The sequence below is a fragment of the Schistocerca gregaria genome, chromosome 7 (assembly GCF_023897955.1).
Source record: "Schistocerca gregaria isolate iqSchGreg1 chromosome 7, iqSchGreg1.2, whole genome shotgun sequence".
Taxonomy (NCBI): Eukaryota; Metazoa; Arthropoda; class Insecta; order Orthoptera; family Acrididae; genus Schistocerca; species Schistocerca gregaria.
The window spans coordinates 312,434,112-312,458,038 of record NC_064926.1 but is presented as its reverse complement, the minus strand read 5'-3'; the positions used below and the strand labels follow the sequence as shown (position 1 = coordinate 312,458,038).

The 23,927-nt window shown below is 43.3% G+C and overlaps 1 protein-coding gene across 1 annotated transcript in view; it reads left to right on the top strand.

Moving 5' to 3' along the window:
- Nucleotides 1–23,927, top strand: part of LOC126281880 (cardioacceleratory peptide receptor-like) — a 1,969,042-nt gene that overhangs the window by 793,696 nt on the left and 1,151,419 nt on the right. The gene's annotated exons all lie outside the window — the stretch shown is intronic.

The window sequence follows — 23,927 nt, the reverse complement described above, 5'->3', positions numbered from 1 at the left end:
TACACGTTTGACTATGAAATCTGTCAAGCAATTGACGGATTAGCTCCAAGTGGTATTTCGCTAGTGGTATCTTCTGTTGCTTTTGTATTTCAAAAACAGTTTTTGCGTTCAGCACACACAAGTCAGTCAAATGAAAGAATACTTTCTTGTACCACTTCAGTGTCTTTCGGATGCACTGTACAGAAGATAATAGCATGTCTGTCTTATCCACTGCACCCATTGACTTATTATAGCTGACGACACAGGTGGGTTTCAATTTGTTTTGGCCTGTTCTATGTTCTTTCTTCTGTGTCTCCACAAACTCTGGTCCATTTACGGTCGAAAGCATCCACACTTCTTTCTTGTCCATCCATTTTAGTGCCATTAATGTTCCACAAGATTTGAACTGTACTTCCCCTTTTTTCAGCTTGTCTGGTAACGGTGGTAGATGTTTCCTGTTTTTTCGTACTGTTCCGACGGCGTTTGTACATTTTTTGTGGAGCCATAGAAATAATTCTGGGCTCGAGTACCAATTGTCCAAATAAATGGTATGACCTTTGTTGAGGTATGGCAATAACAAACTCACAACAACATCGCCTGATTTTCCCCAATCAGAATTTCCAGATTCTATTTCCGTGGCAGCACCAGTGTAGATAATATAATCCAGAATATAATTCGTTTCTACGTCACAAAGGACGAAAATTTTAATGCCAAAACGACTACGTTTATTTGGTATGTACTGCTTGAATCGGAGCCTTCCCTTGAAAAGTAGCAAACTTTCGTCGATCACTAGGTTTTCAAAGGGTACTACTGCCTCGCGGAATTTATTTCTTGTGTGACCTACAATGAGACGTATCTTTACAAGAATATCTTGAGACGCGGTGGAATTGTCACAGAAGTGCAATAAACGCAGAATAAATTTGTACCGGTCCCTGGCCATTATGTTAGAAAATATTGGTGTCTGAAGCAAAGAATCTGTCGACCAATATTCATTCACTTCTAACTTTTTACTTCTAGGCATAAGCAGAGAACATGCTAGGAAACAATAAAATTCTGATGGCTCTATATGCTTCCAGCGTGCTAATCTACTGGGCACTGTCGTCATTTTTTCAGTAATAAATTTATAATAATTATTGATCTGTGTACAAATGGCAGAAACAAATTCCATGGACATGAAGTACAAAAAGAAATCTAAATGACTTGCTGACTCTTCGAAGTCCACCTTTAACCCGCTAAATGTGTTCACAAAACGGTGTCGTTTCGTCACAGGATGATTCTCCGTCCAGTCATACTTTCTTTTTCCTGACGAAGTTTCACTTACTCTATCTTCTTTTCCGTCTTCAGAGGAAGAATCTTCTGTTCGTGATACCGAGGATTCAGCAATAAGTCCAGGAGCATCCAACTCTTCATCGGAAGAAAGCTCCGAAGTATCACTACAATCTTCGTCACTGCTATTCATGAGGATATCCATGATTTCCTTGTCCGATAAACTGTGTCCCGACATGGCGAAGTCTACACACGCGAACGCTGTCGTCTCACCAGAAGCGAAAAACGGACTGGCCGATTGTTAGACTCGTAAGCAGAAAGTGTGCAGGGGAGGGGAAAACTAAAGTGCTTTCTCACTTTACAAAGAAGACCAGACAATGAAAGTGTTGTCTGAAAAGTGGACAACAGCCAGCAGCCGCTCTATTGTGAACGTTTACCTGTTCCCGAGCCCGGGCGTATATGTATGCCATTAGCCGTCTGGTATTCCCGCCTGCCGGGCGTAGATGTATGCCCGTAGCCGCCTGGACTTCCCGCCGGCTGGGCATACATCTACGCCCGTAGCCGTCTGGTCTTCTAACTGCCGGGCATACATGTATGCCCGTAGCCGCGAAAGGGTTAATGCCACCGCGGCATAGTGAACAGCACAAGGTAGTTCAAAAAATGGTCCCAAACGTTTGCACTCAAGTCCATAATCACGAGCCATGTTGGTCCATGGTAAGCAGGTACACAGTCTGATCCAGAATACTACAATTACACGGCGTCACAACACTCCATGATCCTAGCAGGCTGTCGTCGAAGTTAAGGATGCTTCTGGATATCTATGGGACGACAGACAGGCGTTAACAACCAGTTGACCCGTCGACTGTTTATCCGTTCAGAGTGTTTTGTTAGTCGAATGAAACAGCCGAATGAAACTATTCTCTGCTGTCGTATCAGGTACTTTAATGCTTTTATTACTCTCTGGGTTTGAGTGGTTACACTCAATGAGAGTCAAGCAACTGACACAAGTCTTCGGCGTAGTGCGGTGGTTGCATAAATGTTTTCACTCAATCTCCTGGTTTGAGCGATTTCATTTACATACTTTTTCTGCCTTTTCGATTATACGTGGTTATACCAAGCCTAGGATTTCCAACATTTCTACAGACGAATAATGTATCAAATTTCAGGGAGAGGTGAATTAAAAAAAATTAAGTGCTTTAAGATTTATATATTTACTAACTTAAGCATGAACTTTTCGTAGTACTGGCATTAAATGTCTACCCTTGTTTGGTTTTAAAAGGTTAATAACTGGTGACAAAATATAAATTTATGTTAAAATAAATGCCAACTACTTTGTTGTCTCTCTTCATTAAAGCGTTGCTACTTTCTTCCCTTTGGTTTGCAGCCATTATCCATAATGTAATTCCGGTAAAGATTGAGGTGACATTTACAGACAGTGGATATGATAAATTTTGTTAAACTGTTTGATGATTTAAGCACTCGCTTTTTAAGCATACACTATACTTGTGGAAAGTGTTTTTTGAGAGAAATATTTGCTGTCTTTCGTTAATTTTATTTCATTCTGTCATCAAGTTCGTTCTAAAATATGAATCATCCTTCCAGATGATGGAGCACCGTATTTGTCTTGAGGAACACTTTTACTCCAGTTCGTGCTCGATGTGATGAAGCTGTTAGGGATCCACCTATCCATAGTGTCCCGAGTACTATACGTAAAACGCATGAACGAAGGAACATGCGACAGACTCATTCGTCGATTCCCTGACTGTAGTTTATGGCACACCGACGAAAACGTGATTGTGGTTTCAGTTGATAATGCCGGTCTCGTAGCTAGAACGGTACTCGTACGTGTATTCGAACTTATGTTCGAAATTCATGCGGATAAGGATATCGAAGGATTTCGCCCATATGGCAAGTCCTTAATCGTCTGTAGAGAAATTGACCAACTTCGAGACGTATATCGTTCTCAGTGGAATCCGCCAAATAAGGACACAACACCGGAAGAATACACCATCTTACATGTCAATAGGAGATTGTCGAGTCATCGTAACTTACGATGGATAACCGAGGACCATTTCTGGCTGCGGGCAGGAAGGTCACGTCTGAACTGACTGTCTTCAGCGACATCTATTACAGTTACCTCGGGACACCCAACACCCGCCACATCAGATGACATCACTGCCTATTACATACATGGAGGCTCTCTGGAATGACATTGGTGAGCTGCATGACAGGCTATTTCTGACTGGCCATAGCCTATGGAGCTATGGAATCTACGAACGTCGCCCACGACCCAACGTTATCGATGGTGCAGATGCAGTTGTCATGTCATCACCCAGACGCCTCACAACAGCTGCGGGGTCAGGTCCTCCTACGATCCCGTCGGATCCCTCTGCGGAAGTGGAGGCGCAACTGTGAAGACAGTGGTTGCCAAAGAAGCGGCGGGTGTCAACAAAAGACATGCAGCACAGACGAGGCCATGAACAAGAGAATGAGAATAATATGAGAATGATCAATGTTCTTTTCCACCGACTAGGAAGGACGATTTCCCACAAACAGAATCTTTGTTACAGACCGCAGAAAAGCCACAATATCAAGGAGAGGCGATGGAGACAACTGTGCAACAGGATGGCCTCCCACCTGTGACTAGCACAGACGAATGCCCGTCAATAGCGAGCGTCTCCGTCAATTCATTGAGAGACTGGGCATGAGAAATGGACCAAACTGACGAGGTGCCTTAGGTGGGAGTTCAATCACTGGCTCCTACCGACAATGAGTCAGGAGGGAACCTTGTCCTCGGAGGCCAATGGGGCGGTGTCGTGTGGTAACGATCCAGGGAAAAGCTCTGTTGCCAGCCTATTCGTTGGTGCGTTACGTTCTAGCAATGCACAGCCAATATGATGACCCACATCTACCGTATTGGCACAGTGAACGTTAGTGGTATTAGCACCTCTGTAAAGATCCAGAAACTGCATGATATGCGACGAACGGCGGGAGTGGACATAGCTTTCCTGCAGAAGGAAGGACACGATAATCGTGTAGGTTTTTATGGTTATGACGCCTCTCGTATAACAGGCGCTGACGGTAATGTTGGCATAGCCACATTGTAAGGAGAAGAAATACTGGCAGAAGATGTGGAATACTTGCCACTGACCCGTGGTGTTGCCCTTAGAGTAATATATGTCGGCTTGGTGAATTTGATGCTTCCTCTGGCTCGACCAAGCGACACTAAGGCAAAACCATTTCACAGAGGAAGTGACACCGCTCTTCTGAAGACGACAGGAGAACAATACTGTCGACAGCTACTCTAACTGCGTTGTGCAGTACGAGGAGCAATGCATACACTTCGTCCCCTGCCTGGCACTCCATCGCTGGTCTGGGACGTTGCACTGTTTAGTACCTGGGAAATTAAGCACAGCGACAGCTGTGGATGTACACTCGACAGCAAAAAAAGTGGGCCACACCTGAATACCAACGTGTAGGCTGCACCTGAATGTATGCAACCAATATAGCATATCTGTGTTGCACATCGCCACAACCCTCCACGTTACAGTCGTCGTAAAATACACAATGGGTACCGCTAGAGACTACTAGAGAACACCAGTCATTATGACAGTCCACAATAGTACAGAAGAGATCAGACAGTCCTTAACATTTGCAAACTAAACTTAATTACAATAAGTGACATTTCAAACGTTATGGGTCAACTAAATTTGTCACATAAATCTTTCAGTAATCCTTAGGCTCAATTACATATTTGAGACAGTACATGGATTTATAAAGTTGTATGGCAACTGGAAACAAGTTCTTTGCTGTCTAAAAGGTTTACCCAACACATGCTGAAAGATGTTCAACGTTCAACGGTGAGTGGTTTCGCATCAACTTTATGTAATACTAAGCAGTTAAAAGAAAACGTGACTGATGACCTCAGCTGTTAAGTCCCATAGGGCTCAGAAACATTTTTTAAAAAAAAAAAAGAAAAGATGATTAACGGCGGCAAGCACTCTACGGAAATCCAACATTAACAGCGAATCACAAGTAATATCACTGTTCACGTTACTCATCAACAGTTACTTGTACACAAAGTTGTACGTCTTCATTCTGGATCCGGATGAAAACCCAGAACGTAAAGCCATTGTTAACCAAGAAAAGCTTTGTGCCTTATCGAGACCGGATCACTAGGTAGAAAGAGACATCAAATACTGACGTTCTCAATTCTCAACTTGAACGGAAATTGCGATAATATTTGTACGAAACCAGGAACCCTAACATGACAATTACCTTCTTGGTAATTACTCTCGAAAGACGTTGTATATTGTTGCATTGACAGGAAACAAAGGATGCACATATTTAAAATTTAAATGCCATCATTTAATGCTGGTGACATGGATGCGAACCCAAATCCTAATCCGATTGTTGAATAAGTACGTAAAATCAGAATGTAGATATCACAGTTTGTCACCAGTAGTGAGGTTGGAACCTTAAATGACGACTGACGTGTTATTGCCCGATCGGGATTCGAATCAGGAGCCTACCGCTGTCGTTGTCTAACCTGGAACAGACGAGAAATGTCCAATGTTGGTCCACCATTAGTGAGTTGTGTGCACGTTTAACTAGAAATAAGGTGACGAAAACGTCTATGCTGAATGAGAGTCGAACGCCGCACACATGGTTCTGAAGACACGTTAATAATCAAATTCTTCTTTAGTAGTAGCTAGGAGTAGCATGTTTACTTGGAAACCTTAAGGCCTTTCTCATCCCTAGTAACGTGTTGCCTAATATCTGCGATATCACGCTGTTAATTTACAATTGGATTGATTGCCGTGAAGTGCAATGTTCTCTAGTAGTCGTGTATAATTGATATGTAAATGAAGTGCCTCAGCAGAAAGTAATTTCCGTCGTGCAGCACGTATTGTTTCAGAGACACAGAGTATATGTTACTAGTGCACAAAACGTGTATTATATACTACGTATATACTATTATTTGCAGAACCTGCGGCCAAACCTGTTTACTTTTACATTCCGCTTAGTTGTCGTAGCTGATTACAGGTTTTCTTAAGGCTACATCTAATGCACAGCGCTTACAAGAAAGTATACTTTCCTGCGTCATGCTATTGCTAGCTAGGTGAAATCTTTTGTGGTAGCTATGTTTAAAATGAATATATTTTTAAATGTATTAATCGTCAAATATTTGAATAAATCGTCGACTGTAGGTGTGCCTGCACATGTTACAGCATAATAGCTATAGCTGCGTTAGTTTGTACTACAGACTTGGGTAGGTTAGGTGTAACTTTTGATCCTTCAAGACGTGATAGTGGCCATGCGGCCCGCGTCTGTACTAGCCGCGGCTCGAGAGCTACTGGCCAGCCAGGCTGGCCGAGGCGAGACGGAAGTGAGCGAGCTGGCGGTGGCGTTGGTGGGCCAACAGCCCAGAACGAGCCAGCACGGCTGCCCTGCATGCCTCTGCCTCTACCTCCGCCCCTGCCGCTCCGTTTGACGCAAATATGTTTACCTCCTCTCCTGGCATCAGTATAAGAGCGTTAAGCAGAAATACACATCAGGCTTTCTGCCGTAATGGCTCACTGGCAGAGGTCTATTCGAGATAGAGTCGTCGCTCTCATTGAAGATGGAGGATGTTCCATCAGAGAAGCTGCCACACTGTATCGCGTACCACATACCACTACAACGAGATGGTGGAGGATCTGCCTTGAAAGAGGCACCACCAACAGGGCTCCTGGCTCAGGAAGGAAGGGAGTGAGCTCACAGCAGGAAGACAGGGACCTAGTGTCTAGGAGCAGAGAAACTCACTTTCTGAACGCGAAGGAGTTGCGGTGGGAGATCAGCTTCCCCGACTCCAGTGACACGATTCGCCGAAGGCTGAGGGACGCTGGACTCCATGCACGACGACCCGCCATGAAACAAGAGCTCAGTGAAGAAAACGTTTTATACCGTCTAGCATTTGCGGAGCTCCATCTGAGGGTGTCGTGGGACAACGTCATTTTCACTGATGAGAAGGTGTTTTCCACCAGTAACGACGGTCCACGAATCGTTTACAGACCGCAAGTGACTCGCTATCGACGCGAATATGTAACCACAACGAGAAGAAGTGGCCGGCTATCTGTTACCTGCTGAGGTTGGATTTCTGCGAGAGGGGTGGGAATTCCTCACAGGATAGAAGGAACCCTGGACAGCGTGCAGTATGCCCACATATTGGAAAATGTGATGATACCGTCAATGCAAATCCTGCACGCAGAAGGGGACTTCCAATTGCAAGAGGACCATTCTCCCATTCACAAGTCTGCATTTGTTCAGCGGCGGCTCTCCGCGATTGGTGTCAACGTCATGGACAGGCCGCCACGGACGGCTGATATGAACCCCATGTAAAACATGTGGGCTGAGGCCGCCAGAACATTAACAGAGAACTGGCCTCGAAACCAACCAACTCCTGCTGAGGCTCTCTGGGACTGCGTCCTGGAAGCCTGGGAGGAAGTTGCTTCTTCAGGCTGTTACTCCTGACGGCTTATACATTCTATGCCAAGACGCATGATAGTACAAAATAATGAAGGATTATGGATTAAATATTAGCGACCTTAAAATGTTTTGTTATGTCTTCTTTTTCGTCATTTTTCCTCATTTGGAGCTAGTGGAAGATTGCGTGGCAGTAGAAAAGATACAGTATGGGGTTGTGTTCCTTTGAGCTGCCTTTTTAATTCAAGTGGGTTTCTTTTGAATACACAGTTTGTTAAATATCCTGTTTTGATTTAATTTATACCCTGTCTAGGTACTTACAAACTAATCAGCGTGGTTGGACCCTGTCACAGTAGTTTTTGTTATTTCAAATACATCTCTCTCTTCCCCTCCATCCATGAATACACGCTCCATCCAGCACACAATAAGCCAACGATTTCATGTTTACTCGTTGTTAGTATCTCCTCTATTCTCTCCCTCTCTCTCTCTCTCTCTCTCTCTCTCTCTCTCCCTCTCTCCCTCTCTCTCTCTCTCTCTCTCTCTCTCTCTCTCTCTCTCTCTCTCTCTCTCTCTTCTATTCCATTCCACAAAAACTTTATAAACAAATATAGGGGTTTCCATTGGCGCTACATTTTGTTTTTTAATTGCTGCTCTCTTTAATCTCTATCAAAACCTATGAAATCGTATTCTTTTATCTTCTCTTCCCTATAACCCATTCTTCGTCCTGAAAACAGTCCTTCCTTATCCCTCGGTCCTTAAGATAAAACGAACTGTGGCACACATCTAAGTAAGTAATACTTTGCAAGTATTTCACACTTATATTTTTCACTTCTGCACTTCTATCCATTCCCAGATCCGGCCCTCCTTCCTGTTGCCCGTCCCTTGACATCTGCATCTACATGTAAATGAATACTCTGCAAATCATAATTATGTGCTTGGCAGGGGGTTCTGTGGTCTGGTGGATTAATCTTGTATTGATGAGTAAAATGTGTAGGTTCACATCTCACGTCAGGCGTAGATTTTTAACACACACAAGTAACTCTCCTTCACCACAAGTAACGCCAGTAAGCTCCGTAGTTCAATATCTGCACTAAAGATAACTTCCCTTCGCTGCCGACAGGGGCAGAGCAGTATTCGTTCGAGCTGAGACAGATGAAGAAACCCCGGAAGCCAGAGACTCTGTCACCAGCAAGCCGTCGTAATCTAGAAAACGTATTTCATTTAATGGACCAATGGCCATGTAAATTCAGAAGGCTCTTACTTTACTTGAAACTGAGACGTTGAAAATTGTGGTGCTGGACTGAGATTGGAATTCGATTTCACTGTGTTCCCTAAGGTTGCAAACTCTTCTAGACCTCCTCTAAAGTCACCTACCTGGTTTCGAATCCGGATCAGCACAAAATATTCATTATTTCATTTCAATCCCTAGCATGTGCACTCCGAACTACAAGTGAAAAATAGTTGCATTTTCAACGTCTCTTCGTGCGTTGTCAGCTGTAACGTGTTCGTTTCAATTCACAGCCACATGATGAACTTTTAAGCACAACATTACAAGATCAAACGTCTCCTTACATCTTTTCAAGTTCAAACATTCCTCTCCATCCCACTGGCGAAAACGGATTTGGGTTTGACGTTGTGTTCGTAGTGTTCATCAACGACGATATGTTGTGAATTCAACCTCTAGCCAGCAGAGTATTTACCATCACATCATTGAAAGTACAAACATACCACTCCTAGCTATTATAGGACTTTTCGTCGCCTGATGTCTAACTAAACATGCGCACATCTCGATACTGTCCGCAGTCCCTCGCCCGGGTCCCCGGGTTCGATTCCCGGCGGGGTCAGGGATTTTCTCTGCCTCGTGATGACTGGGTGTTGTGTGCTGTCCTTAGGTTAGTTACGTTTAAGTAGTTCTAAGTTCTAGGGGACTGACGACCATAGATGCTAAGTCCAATAGTGCTCAGAGCCATTTGAACCATTTTTTTATCGATACTGGTGAACCAACAATAGCTATTTATCGTCAGTTCCTGGCTAAAAAACGACGGTGCTAGATGCTGGGTTCGAATCCCAGTCAGGCAAAAATAATTTTATCGTCATTTAAGGTTCCAATATCTCGCTATTGGTGAAAACATTGGATATTTAACTTATGATTTTGCGTACTTCGTTAACAATCCGATTAGGTGCTGAGTTCGCATCCCTGTCACGAGCTCTACATGGTGGCATTTCAATTTTAAACATGAGCATACCTTGTTCCTTGTGAATGACAACATATTAAATGTCGTTGGAGGTAGTTCCCAGGAAGGTAACTGTTACGACAGGATCCCTAGTTCAGTGCAAACATTTAAGTCATTTATTTTCAGGATCTGAATTGATAACTGATACTGGTGGATACGTCTATACTTCACATGTCTTTCTGCCTAGTGATCTGGTCACAATAACACACAAACAAAGCTTAGCTTAGTTGGCAATGTCTATAGGTGCTGGGTTTGAATCCAGATCCAGAACGACGACGTTGGTCATGTCATTTAAAGTTCAAATTTGTGTACACGTAGCTGTTGATGCGTTACGAGAACAATAATATTATTGGTTATTCGCTGTTAATGTTGAGATTTCCGTAGATTGCTTGTTGCCGTTAATCGCGTTTTTTTACTGGTTCGTAAAAAAAAGGAAAAAATGTCTCTTAGCACTATGGGACTTAACTTCTGAGGTCACCAGTCCCCTAGAACTTAGAACTACCTAAACCTAACTAACCTTAGGAGTCATACACATCCATGCCTGAGGCAGGATTCGAACCTGCGGCCTTAACGGTCGCGCGGTTCCAGACTGTAGTCCCTAGAACCGCTCGACCAATCGGGCCGGCACTGGTTCGTCCAAATCCAGTTTCCAGTGCCACTTGCCGTTGAGCGACGTTCAGCACGTGAATGGAAAACCTTTTCGAGATCGAAAAACTTTTTTTCCAATTACTGTACAGCTTTGTAACTCCATATTTTGTCTCAAGTATTTAATTTTGACTAAGGATTACAGTAAGATATATGTAAAGTAATTCGTTTTCTCAGAACTTTTGGAATGTCACATGTTGTAATTAAGGTTAGTTTATGAGTCTTATGGGGTGTCTCATCGCTAAGAACGCGCTTTATTATAAGTTTTATATGACGATATTAGTTGACGCTGAGACTGACTGCCATAAAGACCTTTGGTCTCTTGCATTTTGTGTACTCAAACGACTGTATCCCGCCGCGCGGGATTAGCCGAGCGGTCTGGGGCGCTGCAGTCATGGACTGTGCGGCTGGTCCCGGTGGCGGTTCGCGTTCTCCCTCGGGCATGGGTGTGTGTGTTTGTCCTTAGGATAATTTAGGTTAAGTAGTGTGTAAGCTTAAGGACTGATGGCCTTGGTAGTCAAGTCTCATTGGACTTTACACACATTTGAACAATTTTGACTGTACCCCACGTGGTTTTGATGTTTAGAGGACGTGAAACACAGCTACGTTATGTTAGTTGCATTCGACAGCGACCCACTTTTTTTGCTGTCAAGTTTACGTGTCTTACGGGCTATTCGGCCAGTCGATGAGACAGGATGTATATGTTGCGTGGGCTGCACACGGCGCCGATTGACGTTGAGGTGTGACCTGCTTTCCTTACAGACCACCAGGCTTTCATATCCACCATCGCTCTGCCAGACAAAAGACAAGGCTGAACAGAGGACCACAGAAACTTAGCGTTACCCACCTATAAGATCTGTTCCCCAGAAATGAATGTCAACAGCGTCAAAACACGTATAATTCAACGCTTAAATGGTGGTTCTGCTATGTCGAACCAGCTTTACACAGAACGTTCACACATTATGGCCAAGATAAGTCACTTTGGCAATGGGCGACTGCTCAGTTTTATTTCACAAGCTTACGTGAGCTGGCGACATAACCACCGTCTTTCGACTGACAGCGGGCTGTTCAATGTTTCAAAGCACAACTGCTGCGCTTTACGGCGGTGAAAATTATACAAGTGCGCTCGAGTATGCTTGATAGATTACGAATGAAATTCCGTCATTATACTGTAGAGTGACAGAAAGGTGGCAGCGGCGACGTACATTTATACGGATGTCGAAATGGCCGATGGATCGCCAGACAGGTTGCACAACGATACTGCACGTGCTTGGGCTCACCATGAAAGTTACCTGGATAGTAACACTATATACTGAAGTACTCTGATTTGGTTGCAAGCCTAACCTGTGGTAATAAATTAACTGTCGTATTGTCAATGCAAAGCTGCTCTATGATGATAGTAGTGATGATGAAACGGGAAGATTTTTATACTGTAAGACAATGCAATCTGACTGCAAGAATATAGAAAAGTATAACTGTCAAAATAATTAACTTGGACATGAAATCTAGAGTCATTGGCTTTGCAACATTTGATCACAAAAACTGTCTCTGAATAACGTAAGTTGGCCCTAACTGAATAGATAAAACAATCAAAATATTTTCTCCTTACCTCTAATCTGCGCAAATCTGGATAACGCCTTGCAGTACTGCCCTGTGTTGCGCACCGTTATGCTAAATCTGCAAATTACAGTATCTACACAGCAACACTCCACAGGTGCAATGAGTTCTCCGAGATTGCATTGGATTTCTTTCTTCATAAATCAGTTCCACAAACACGTTGATTGAACAGAAAGTTAACTAGACATTAAATTTGGATCATAACATTTCCATAGCTTACTAACTAAAACTGCTTAACATTATCAGCCAAACTCTAACACAGTTTTACTTCGACACCAATCGCTACCAGAGCTAAACATTGTGTGCATCCTCTGCGCCCTCGCGCAGCTACGATACAGCTTACAACATCACTGCTAGCTCACAATTGATTCAGATACCAAAATTTCACATACCAAAACTGTACATGACACCTGTCAACCACTATCACAGTTTCCATGCGGAAGGCCAACTGGATGAAGCATAACTCGCAGAAGTTCTTTAAAAATTCCACTGGCCGAACATTCCATTGAAGAAGACGACATTATGGCTGAAAATACCATAGACGATCTGGTCGCATGTCTAAAATGTGGTGCTTTAAACGAATCTCCTGGACCGGACGGTCTCCCTCTTCAGTTCAACTGTACCTTTCCTTCTCTGATGGGACCTACATTTATACAGATGTATAACGAACTCTTTAACACCTACCTTACCGGTAATTAACGAGTTCGCAGAGGGCGTAATTATACCCATTCCGAAACCAAGTGGTGGTCGTAGACCACAGAACTACCGGCCTTTCATATTATTGAACGCAGATCACAAAATATTTGTGCGTATCCTTCCTAACCGCCTGCAAGTGACAGTAAAGCCGAGGATACATTTCGATCAAAGGTGTCTATGTTGTTGTTGTCTTCAGTCCTGAGACTGGTTTGATGCAGCTCTCCATGCTACTCTATCCTGTGCAAGCTGCTTCATCTCCCAGTACCTACTGCAACCTACATCCTTCTGAATCTGCTTAGTGTACTCATCTCTCGGTCTCCCTCTACGATTTTTACCCTCCACGCTGCCCTCCAATGCTAAATTTGTGATCCCTTGATGCCTCAAAACATGTCCTACCAACCGATCCCTTCTTCTAGTCAAGTTGTGCCACAAACTTCTCTTCTCCCCAATCCTATTCAATACCTCCTCATTAGTTACGTGATCTATCCACCTTATCTTCAGTATTCTTCTGTAGCACCACATTTCGAAAGCTTCTATTCTCTTCTTGTCCAAACTAGTTATCGTCCATGTTTCACTTCCATACATGGCTACACTCCAAACAAATACTTTCAGAAACGACTTCCTGATACATAAATCTATATTCGATGTTAACAAATTTCTCTTCTTCAGAAACGCTTTCCTTGCCATTGCCAGTCTACATTTTATATCCTCTCTACTTCGACCATCATCAGTTATTTTACTTCCTAAATAGCAAAACTCCTTTACTACTTTAAGTGTCTCATTTCCTAATCTAATTCCCTCAGCATCACCCGATTTAATTTGACTACATTCCATTATCCTCGTTTTGCTTTTGTTAATGTTCATCTTATATCCTCCTTTCAAGACACTGTCCATTCCGTTCAACTGCTCTTCCAAGTCCTTTGCCGTCTCTGACAGAATTACAATGTCATCGGCGAACCTCAAAGTTTTTACTTCGTCTCCATGAATTTTAATACCTACTCCAAATTTTTCTTTTATTTCCTTTACTGCTTGCTCAATATACAGATTGAATAACATCGGGGAGAGGCTACAACCCTGTCTCACTCCTTTCCCAACCACTGCTTCCCTTTCATGCCCCTCGACTCTTATTACTGCCATCTGGTTTCTGTACAAATTATAAATAGCCTTTCGCTCCCTGTATTTTACCCCTGCCACCTTTAGAATTTGAAAAAGAGTATTCCAGTCAACATTGTCAAAAGCTTTCTCTAAGTCTACAAATGCTAGAAACGTAGGTTTGCCTTTTCTTAATCTTTCTTCTAAGATAAGTCGTAAGGTCAGTATTGCCTCACGTGTTCCAACATTTCGACGGAATCCAAACTGATCCTCCCCGAGGTCTGCATCTACCAGTTTTTCCATTCGTCTGTAAAGAATTCGCGTTAGTATTTTGCAGCCGTGGCTTATTAAACTGATAGTTCGGTAATTTTCACATCTGTCAGCACCTGCTTTCTTTGGGATTGGAATTATTATATTCTTCTTGAAGTCTGAGGGTATTTCGCCTGTCTCATACATCTTGTTCACCAGCTGGTAGAGTTTTGTCATGACTGGCTCTCCCAAGGCCGTCAGTAGTTCTAATGGAATGTTGTCTACTCCGGGGGCCTTGTTTCGACTCAGGTCTTTCAGTGCTCTGTCAAACTCTTCACGCAGTATCGTATCTCCCATTTCGTCTTCATCGACATCCTCTTCTATTTCCATAATATTGCCCTCAAGTACATCGCCCTTGTATAAACCTTCTATATACTCCTTCCACCTTTCTGCCTTCCCTTCTTTGCTTAGAACTGGGCTGCCATCTGAGCTCTTGATATTCATACACGTGGTTCTCTTCTCTCCAAAGGTCTCTTTAATTTTCCTGTAGGCAGTATCTATCTTACCCCTAGTGAGATAAGCTTCTACATCCTTACATTTGTCCTCTAGCCATCCCTGTTTAGCCATTTTGCACTTCCTGTCGATCTCATTTTTGAGACGTTTGTATTCCTTTTTGCCTGCTTCATTTACTGCATTTTTATATTTTCTCCTTTCATCAATTAGATTCAATATTTCTTCTGTTACCCATGGATTTCTAGCAGCCCTCGTCTTTGTACCTACTTTATCCTCTGCTGCCTTCACTACTACATCCCTCAGAGCTCCCCATTCTTCTTCTACTGTTTTTCTTTCCTCCATTCCTGTCAATTGTTCCCTTATGCTCTCCCTGAAACTCTCTACAACCTCTGGTTCTTTCAGTTTATCCAGGTCCCATCTCCTTAATTTCCCACATTTTTGCAGTTTCTTCAGTTTTAATCTACAGGTCATAACCAATAGATTGTGGTTAGAGTCCACATGTGCCCCTGAAAATGTCCTACAATTTAAAACCTGGTTCCTAAATCTCTGTCTTACCATTATATAATCTATCTGATACCTTTTAGTATCTCCAGGGTTCTTCCACGTATACAACCTTCTTTCATGATTCTTAAACCAAGTGTTAGCTATGATTAAGTTGTGCTCTGTGCAAAATTCTACTAGGCGGCTTCCTCTTTCATTTCTTAGCCCCAATCCATATTCACCTACTATGTTTCCTTCTCTCCCTTTTCCTACACTCGAGTTCCAGTCACCCATTACTATTAAATTTTCGTCTCCCTTCACTATCTGAATAATTTCTTTTATTTCATCGTACATTTCTTCAATTTCTTCATCATCTGCAGAGCTAGTTGGCATATAAACTTGTACTACTGTAGTAGGTGTGGGCTTCGTATCTATCTTGGCCACAATAATGCGTTCACTATGCTGTTTGTAGTAGCTTACCCGCATTCCTATTTTCCTATTCATTATTAAACCTACTCCTGCATTACCCCTATTTGATTTTGTGTTTATAACCCTGTAGTCACCTGACCAGAAGTCTTGTTCCTCCTGCCACCGAACTTCACTAATTCCCACTATATCCAACTTTAACCTATCCATTTCCCTTTTTAAATTTTCTAACCTACCTGCCCGATTAAGGGATCTGACATTCCACGCTCCGATCCGTAGAACGCCAGTTTTCTTTCTCCTGATAACGACATCCTCCTGAGTAGTCCCCGCCCGGAGGTCCGAATGGGGGACTATTTTACCTCCGGAATATTTTACCCAAGAGGATGCCATCATCATTTAATCATACAGTAAAGCTGCATGTCCTCGGGAAAAATTACGGCTGTAGTTTCCCCTTGCTTTCAGCCGTTCGCAGTACCAGCACAGCAAGGCCGTTTTGGTTAATGTTGCAAGGCCAGATCAGTCAATCATCCAGACTGTTGCCCCTGCAACTACTGAAAAGGCTGCTGCCCCTCTTCAGGAACCACACGTTTGTCTGGCCTCTCAACAGATACCCCTCCGTTGTGGTTGCACCTACGGTACGGCCATCTGTATCGCTGAGGCACGCAAGCCTCCCCACCAACGGCAAGGTCCATGGTTCATGGGGGGAGGATGGTGTCTAGATGAGAAGAAAAACATAGATGTCATAGCACAGGTGGCGGCATGCGGGTTACGACAAGACCTGGTTCCAGTAGATATCGATCACGCTTTCGACCGAGAGGTTCATGTGTTTGTAAACGCTGCCGTGGACCGGATGTGAGTGCCCCCCCCCCCCCCCCATGTTTGTGGCCACGATCTTGCGGTTGCTTCACGGCGCCTACTCGAGAGGCGTGGTGTATGGTACTACTCAGAACCTATCACGGTCCAGCGCTCAGTGCGACAAGGTTTTTCGCTTGCGGCCACTTTAATCTACAGTCGCTCTTGAGCCTGCACTATACGGCTTTCGACGGTGCTTTGTAGGTGTCCAATTATGGACCGCAAGTTTCCGATGCCGCGCATATGCCGACGACTCTTCTTTCGGTGAAGTCAAGGGACGATATTCATACGGCTCTGGGATGGCTTCAGCAGTGTGGAACAGTGGCAGGTAGTGCCGCTAACGTACGAAAAACCCGACGTATAGAAGTGGTCAGAGTGCTGCCACCAGGTAGCCCAGTGTCCATTACCTAGGTCTCCACTCCCAAGTGTTTGTACGCCGTACAGAGGCGGATAATTATCGACGGCTATTGCGAAAGGATCGCGCATTAGTGCAACATGTACCACATGCAACAGATATGTTCCGTCGGGCACAGTATATCACCTTCTCTTTGGCACTAAAAATAAGTCATTTTGTGAACATACTGTCGTTGCCCACCACGATCATGCCGAGATTACAGTCAGCCTTCGGACATTTGGTGCTGCTGACATACTCTTTAAAAACTGCTACGATACCTTGTCGCTGCCACAGAGAGCAGGAGGCATCGGAATCATAAACGTGAGGAATAGGGCACGTGCGTTATATCTTAGCATAATGCAACGTTCGTCACCATAATGGGAACCGTGATCGGTCAAGTGCCCCTCATTCACTTCGTCCACCAGTGTTGGTCACATTACGACAGCACTATCACACCTTCGGAATCTCTTCGTGTATTATAGTTAACATTAAGGGCGACTTGACGGAGACCAGGCTGCCGACAACGAAAGACACGTATAGACACTTCTTCCAAAAACATCCTCACAATACGGTCGAACCAAAGTACCGGGAAAATAGAGACGGAGCATGTGAACAGCGGTTCATCTCTCCGCCCCATCCCCGCTCCCTATGGAGGTACGTGCATTGTGGCACGTAGTGGTGAACGGCAGATTTCCGAACCGTCAACGTCTGCACTCTGCTCACCTGGTCGACACACCGATGTGCCGCCACTGTGCGGTCGTCATCTTCGACGAGCACCGTTTGGTTTCTGCCACAGCAATCGACTGTTGGCTGCTCACGAAGAAAATGTTGGCCTATTTATTGGGTACCGCGCACACGGCTATCAATGCTGGCGATCTATCCTTCCCTGACAAAATGTACTTTCCTAAAGCCCGGAGAAACCCCGTGAACTAAACAAAGGAGCTGCCGACGTGTTATCTGTGTCGTGCCGATGATAAGGATGCCTTGGACTTCTGGAACATGCTGCAAGAGCAGAATATAATTTTGAGGCGATACGTAAAATATAGAACATGTTTTGCTAATTATCTGGTTTCGTTATTCACGGACGCTCCGTCTTGCTGGGGTGTTCCGCGTGCGAGAAGTTAAGTGAGAAGACAGATCGTGACTAACGACCTTACAATCAAGACTGACATATTCAGAGGACTATATATCATTTTTAAGTTAGCGAGAAGCCAACCTGGGTACACACCAACTGGGCCGTTGCACGGTCCCGTTCCGATTTATTAGCGAAGTTGTTGCACCTAAACAGAGCTGGGAGCCATTCTCCATTTGGCTCTGTTGAATGACATCTTTAGCTTCTTTATATTGAGTTTTTTCACCTATAAATCACATAAAACAAAAGTAAATAAAAAATTAAATAAATCCAAATAAAAAATTATCTAAACCTTTTGACGACATCCCTAAGAATGAGACGGAAGAGACACTGATGAGGACAGGCCGCAGGTTTACCCCCCCCCCCCCCCCCTCCTTGCCACCCTGCGTTCTCAACTCGCGAGCTGACTCCTTAAAGTAATAGTAAGGAAAAAAAAAGACAGGAAAGGAAGTAGCGTCTTTGGCTAGTAATTAAAACGTCTTTGGTTCGAACCACTTCGCTGCTTCAATTTTGAATAAAGATTATTAGCAATGTCGGCCGTTGACTTCCGGCATAAGAAGTCACCCAGGTCTGTGCCGAAGGACCTGGTAAAAAAGGACGGAGAAGCGGACAGAGTTTCTGAGCACTCTAGGGGTGAGAAACTACTACTGAAAGCGGTACAATCGTATATGATCAACGGCATAAGGATGCAAAAGGGAATGGAAGCCACTACGTATAATGCTCGTTATCTATATCCACAGGACATGTGACCTGTAATTGAAAAAGTGTCATGATGAGCTCTCCATTGGAAAAGGATTCCGGAATAGTCCACCATTCAGATGTCCAGGAGTGGATTGCCAAGGAGGAAGTGACCATTGGAAAAAGATTGAATAACCAACGAAACGATAACGTTCTACGAGACGAGGCTTGGAATCTCAGAAGTCTGAACGTGATTGGGAAGCTAGATAATCTGAAAAGAGAAATGCTAAGGTTCAACCTAGATATACTAGGTGGCTGTGAAGTGAAAAGGAAAGAAGACAAGGTTTTCTGGTCAGATGAGTGTAGGGTAATACCTACGGCTGCAGAAAATGGAACAACTCGTGTAGGATTCGTTATGAATAGGAACGTAAGGCAGAGGGTGAGTTTTCAGCGATAGGGTGGGTCTCATCAGAATCGATAGCAAACAATTACCGACAACAATAGTTCAGGTATACACGTCGACATTGTAAGCAGAAGACAAAGTGATTGAGAAAGTATATGAGAATACCGAACGGGAATTTCATTATGTAAAGGGATATAAAAGTCTAATAGTCAAGCGGCATTGGAGTGCGGTTATAGGGGAGGGAGAAGAAGAAAGGCTATGAGAAAATATGGGATTGAGTGTAGGAAAGGGAGAGGAGAGACACTAATCAAATTTCAGGTAATAATAGAGGATATTCTGTTCAGGAATCACAAGAGCAGTAGGTGGACGTGGAAAATGCCGGAGATACGAGAAGATTTCACTTAGATTACATCATGGTTAGACAGAGATTCTGATATCGTATGTAAGATTGTAAGGCTTACCCAGGAGCAGATATAGACTCAGACCACAAAGAAGTAGTGATGAAGAGTAGGGTGAAGTTTCAAAGACTAACCAGGAAGAATGAATGAGCATGGAAGTGATATACGGAAGCACTAAGGAATGAAGAGATACGCTTGAAGTTCTCTGAGGCCGTAGATATGTCGATGATGAATAGCTCAGTAGACAATTAAGTTGAAACGGAATGGACACATCTCTAAAAAGGGTGACAACAGAGATTCGAGAGGAAACAGTAGGTACAAGGAAGGTAACCGCGAAGAAACCATGGATAAGAAATGAAATATTTCAGTTGATTGACGAACTAGAGAACTACAAAAAATGTTAAGGGAAATTCAGGAATATATAAATGCAAGTCACGTAGGAACGAAATAAACAGGAAGTGCAGGGAATGTAAGGCAAAGTGGCTGCATGAAAAATGTGAAGAAATGAAAGAAGAAATGACTGTAGCAATGACGGACTCAGCATACAGAAACAGAGAGGTCAAAACAGTCTTCAGTGAAAGCAAAAGAAAGGGTGCTAATATTAAGAATGCAATGGCAATTTCACTGTTAAATGCGGAAGAGAGAGAGCGGATAGGTGGAAAGAGAACACTGAAGATCTCTATGAGAGAGAAGACTTGTCTGATATTATAGAAGAAATAACAGGAGTCCACAGAGAAGAGCTGTGGGATCCAGAATTAGAATCAGAAATTAAAAGAGCTTTGGACTACTTAAGACTAAATAACGCAGAAGTGACTCCATTGAACTTTCGAAACAATTGCGAGAAGTCGCAATAAAATGACTATTCACGATGGAGTGTAAAAGACTGGCAGTGTACCATCAAAGCTTCCGAAAACAGAGTCGATAGGGAAGAAATCTGGGTTTAGTAATGGAATCAAATTGTAAAAGAGTGTTGGAATACTTAAAATTAAATAAGCACAAGGGATAGATAACATTCCACCAGAATGTCTAAATCACTGGGGTAAATAGGAAAAAAACGACTACTGAGGTTGGAGTGAAGAACATGTTAAGTCTGACGATATACCATCCGACTTTCGAAAAAATATCATCTACACCTCTCCATTTACGAAGATAGAAAGGGCGGACAAGTGCAAGAATTATCGCAAAATCAGCTTAACGGTTCTTGCAGCCAAGTTGCTGACAAGAATAGTATACAGAAGAATCGAAAAGAAAACTGAGGATCTGTTAGATAATGATCAGTTTGGCTTTAGGACGGATAAAAGGCACGAGAGAGGCCGTGCTGACGTTGCAGTTGATAATGGAAGCTAGATTGAAGAACAATGAAGACACGTTCATTTGATTTCTCGATTCGGAGAAAGCGATAGACGCTGTAAAATGGTACATGGTGTTCGAAATTCTGAGAAAAGTATGGGTAAGGTATAGGCAAAGAAGGATAATATACAATATTTACAAGAACCAAGGGCCGGCCGTGGTGGCGGAGCGGTTCTAGGCGCTTCAGTCCAGAACCGCGCGACTGCTACGGTCGGAGATTCGAATCCTGCCTCGGGCATGGATGTGTGTGCTGTCCTTAGGCTAGTTAGGATTAAGTAGTTCTATGTTCTAGGGGACTGATGACCTCATATGTTAAGTCCCATAGTGCTCAGAGCCATTTGAATCATTTCCAAGAACCAAGAGCCAGTAATAAGACTGGAAGACAATGACGAAGTGCTCGGTTTGAAAAGGCAGGAATTTAGTCTTTCGCCCCTACTCTTCAATCTATATATAGAAGAAGCAATTACAGAAATAAAAGAAATGTTCAAGAATGGGTTTAAGATTCAGGGTGAAATGACATCAATGCTGAGATCTCTGATGACGTTGCTATCCTCACGGAAAGTAAAGAAGAATTACAGCACCTGCGGAATGGAATAAACAGTCTAATGAGTACAGAATATGGACTGATAGTAAATCGAAGAAAGACGATAGTAATGAGAAGTAGCAGAAACGAGAACAGCGAGAAATTTTACATCAGTATTTGGGATCACGAAGTAGGCGAAGTTTAGGAATTGGTAACTAGGCAGCAACGTAACCGATGAAATGTCGAAAATTAGGTGGTCTGATAAGATACGGAGTGAGGACGTTCTCCGCAGAATCGGCGAGGAAAGGAACATATGGAAAATACTGACAAGATGGTTCAAATGGCTCTGAGCACTGTGGGACTTAACATCTATGGTCATCAGTCCCCTATAACTTAGAACTACTTAAACCTACCAAACCTAAGGACTACACAAAACACCCTGCCATCACGAGGCAGAGAAAATCCCTAACCCTGCCGGAAATCGAACCCGGGAACCAGGGCGTGGGAAGCGAGAACGCTACCGCACGACCTCGAGATACGGGCTACTGACAAAAAGAATGGACGGGATGATAACACATGTATTTTAAGATATCAGGGAATAACTTCCGTGGTACTAGATGGAGTTGTATAGCGTAAAATTGTAGACAAAGACAGGGATTGTAATGCATCCAGGAAGTAATTGAATACGTAGGTTGTTGCTGCTGCTCTAAGATGAAAAGGTTGGAACAGAGGAGTAATTTGTGGCGGGCCACATCAAACTAGCAAGAAGACTGACGACCAAAAACAAAAGTAAAAACAGAGTGCAGTCAACATTAGTGGTTCAACAACTACAAGACGAACGAATGTTTCCGCTCAGGATTAATCGCACAGAACTCTGCTGTCAGTTTTCCTTCCGTTCCTCCCACAGACTGATTTTACTCAAAGGAATGAATTAGCAGTTGAAACGGTACGTAAAGCTGCAACCGAACAGGTCGATTGTTTTTATTCGGTAGAGCCCGTCACTACTTCGGAGCCCGTCACTACTTCGGAGCCCGTCACTACTTCGGAGCCCGTCACTACTTCGGAGCCCGTCACTACTTCGGAGCCCGTCACTTCTGATCAGTCCATGCTATACAAGTCGTGCGCCGTCTGGCGCTGCCATCGCGTACCAGTATCTCCGTAGTGTCGATAAGAGTTCCGCTACTGCGATTTCATCTGGCTATGCAACAGTAAAACAGCAAGTGTTGACAACATCTCTAGGAAGCGTAATGGAGTCTTCAGAGAACAGCATTGGTCTAATAATGTAACAGTGTATACCATACGGTTACCTATCTCCTCGAAAGATGACTCTCCATCCGAAATCAAAATCTTGTGGGAATTCATTACAAGAATGCACGAAAATCGAATCGTTTCTCCAAGTGGGGTCACTTAGTGGAATAGAAACTAGAGTCACGTGCAGAAAAACAATGAGACTCGTTTCCCTAAACCGCTTAAGGCAAATACCGAGATGGTTTCTTTGGGAAGCACACAGTCTGTTTCCTTCTCAATCTCTCTCTCGTGTTTCATCCTGTTTTCTGTCACGCCGTCGATGGATTTAGCACAGCCAGCCGCTACAGTCTGGAACCACGCGACCACTACGGTCGCAGGTCCGAATCCTGCCTCGGGCATGGATGTGTGTGATGTCCTTAGGTTAGTTAGGTTTAAGTAGTTCTAAGTTCTAGGGGACTGATGACCTCGGCAGTTAAGTCCCGTAGTGCTCAGAGCTATTTGAACCATTTGATTTAGCACAGTGTTCAGTTACCTTCAAAGAGAAAAAGAAAATTTGGTGAAGTAACCCGGCAGAAGACCACGCCATCGACGATTCGTTAAATATTAAGCTTTCTACCGTCTTTCGAGTCATCAGAAGTAAGATTAAGTTTGAGGAAGCTATTGTAATGAACAATGGTTGATAAATTTTCTACTTGTGTTTCATACTGAAACATGGCATCATTTACACCTTCTACACTAAAAATGGGTCTCTAAAAGAATAGAATCTGTATGTATCGCTGTTTCCACATATTACCCTTCAAAACTAGTAGATGAATTTTCATGGGGCTGTCCCAGGCTATTTGAGCATAGCTTGGAGCACCTTGTAGGCTTTGTTTCATCTAAATTGGATCATGGACAAAAAATATCGTGGTTTAAAGTTGTACCTAAAACCGACTTCTCTGTTTGAACAACTTAATCTCCTTCTAGGAACACCGTACATCAAAGTCTAATCACAAATAAAAAGATATTTTCATTAAAAATCTTATCCAAACTAATATTACAAATTCGAAAATAACTCGCCATGCTAAATTTCCACTATTAATACACTGAATCGATATCGACGAAATTAGCTATGGAGATAGCTTGAGCGCTAACGAAAAACATAGTGTGTAGTTCGTACACTAATTGATTTTAATAATGTTACGCGAATTAGGCTAAGATACATTTCTTCGAAAAAGCTATTTACGGTTGACTTTTGATCTTTTCACATTTGTGAAACTGCTTTAATTACTTGTCTTGTGCTACGTG